This window comes from Syngnathus leptorhynchus, chromosome 12, assembly GCF_054491065.1.
Source record: "Syngnathus leptorhynchus isolate UIUO chromosome 12, UIUO_Slep, whole genome shotgun sequence".
Classification (NCBI taxonomy): Eukaryota; Metazoa; Chordata; class Actinopteri; order Syngnathiformes; family Syngnathidae; genus Syngnathus; species Syngnathus leptorhynchus.
In genome coordinates, this window is record NC_141206.1 from 5,420,423 (window position 1) to 5,422,593 (window position 2,171).

General features: G+C 36.1%; 1 long non-coding RNA gene across 5 annotated transcripts in view; it reads left to right on the forward strand.

The window, feature by feature from the left end:
* Positions 1–1,314, forward strand: part of LOC147047960 (uncharacterized) — a 36,104-nt gene extending 34,790 nt beyond the window's left edge. For 2 of the 5 annotated variants that reach the window (XR_015067698.1, XR_015067702.1), the window contains one exon: positions 409–1,312. This is a non-coding gene — a long non-coding RNA (uncharacterized LOC147047960). Of the gene's footprint in view, positions 1–408 lie in introns of all 5 variants that reach the window. The other 3 variants (XR_015067701.1, XR_015067700.1, XR_015067699.1) reach the window with 3 other exon arrangements.
* Positions 1,315–2,171: the final 857 nt, after the last annotated feature.

A 2,171-nucleotide genomic window follows, 5' to 3' on the forward strand; every position in this document is an offset into this window, starting at 1 on the left:
GTGTTAGAAGGTGGAGGGGGGGGGTTGTAGTCAATTGCTCATCCCTGTTGTCCCATGCTCCCGCAGTGGCGCCATTTAAAATTGCTGAGCAGGAGGAAGTGCAACGGGGCTGGAGCAACATGTCTGGAAGTAATCAGTCACCAGGGGAAAGGACTCCATGTTGTCCTTTCCTCTGTGTCTGCACCGAGAATTTTGCCCATGCAGGAAGCAACTCAGTCGACGTCAAGACAACAACAAACTAGTTCAACCTTATACATATACCATTAAATATTTACATCATGTACATTCTATGGTCTACATGCATGTTTTTATTGTACATATTTATGTATGCACTAATTTATTGATGTTTCCACGGAAGCCCTAAAGTGTTTGAGCTAACTTTTCCCTGTCCTACTTTGGCTTGTGTAGGTCTACGACTCTTTGCATCCACCTTGAAGTAAAGTAGGAGGGGGCGAGTGGCTGCTTCATCCATCTTGCTGCAGTCACGTGAAAAGAGAGCCGTCGGTAAAATGACCCCGGTGGTGCGGCGGCACAAGGAGGACCATGTCACATTGGAAGCACCTCCATTCAGCCATCTGCCAGCTCCAATCTCAATCCCCCCCACCTCACCTTCTTCCCCATAACGAAGCTGCAAGCAGGTGAAAGCGGGCCACTCTGGAGAGAGAGAGAGAAGCATTAGCATTGTTCTTGACCACGTAATGTCTTCAGCCGTGGAAATAAATCCATACTGTGGCATGAAATTCTCTGAGGAAGCAGCAACCATTGTGTCCTTTTCACCTCCCTCACCGATGGTTTAATTTCTTTCATTTTCTTGGCTGCAGCCTCAGTTAGTAAAAGAAAAGTCTGTCGCGTGTCCGTGCCATCAGGACCTCGGACAGTGGTCTTTTTTTCTTATTAAGCCTTACTATACTATATATACTATATTTAATTTTAAAAAATCCTTACTATACATGGCCATTTTTATGGAAAAAAAAGCCTTAGTCACTTTTATAGTAATAAAAAAAGCCTTACTTACTATTGAGTCCTATGTTTATATTGTCTATTTATTTATTCATTCATTCATTCATTCATTCATAATTTTTTGCATGTTTCATAAGTTATGTTGCTACTGCATGACTGTTCTCTAACTTCTTGTGTGCCACTCTTGGGTTTGGATACTGCTGGCAACTGAATTTCCCCCCAATAAAGTATCAACCATGACTGAATCCCAGTGCTGCAAATACGTGTTTGATCTTTGCTTTTTTTAACGCACAAGGTAGAATAAGCCAAACATAAACTGTCGGATAATTCCAAGTGATCTTAAAGCAGCACAAAGGGGAATAAAGTATGAGTGTTATTCATTATTTAAAAAAAAAAAACCATTCTATACATGGTTGTTTTTCTTTAATAAAAAAAAAAAGCCATACCATTACATGTTTTTTTTAAATAAATAAATAAATGGATTAAATAAATAAATAAAAACTGAAATAAATAAATAAATAAAGCAAGCCTCCCACCCAATAACTAATAAAAATAAATAAATAAAAATAAATAAATAGATAAAGCAAGCCTACCACCCAATAACTGCTGGTATTGGCTCCAGCACGCTCGCAACCCTCGTGAAGATAAGCAGTTCAGAAAATGAAAAAAAATGAAGCCATACCATACACGGTATTTTTTTAAATAAATAAATAAATAAATAAATGGATTAAATAAATAAATAATTGGATTAAATAAATAAATAAATAAATAAAGCAAGCCTACCACCCAATAACTACTGGTATTGGATTAAATAAATAAATAATGTTATTTTTTAAAATAGATAAATAAATCAAGCTAAATAATGGTATTTTTTAAAATAAATAAATAAATAAATAAATAAATAAATAAATAAAGCAAGCCCACCATCCAATAACTGCTGGTAGTGGCTCCAGCACGCTCGCAACCCTCGTGAGGATAAGCAGTTCAGAAAATGAAAAAAAATGAAGCCATACCATACATGGTATTTTTTAAATAAATAAATAAATAAATGGATTAAATAAATAAAAAAATAAATAGATAAATAAATAAATAAATAAATAAAGCAAGCAAGCAAGCCTACCACCCAGTAACTGCTGGTATTGGCTCCAGCACGCTCGCAACCCTCGTGAGGATAAGCAGTTCAGAAAATGAGAAAAAAAAAGACTGTTGCT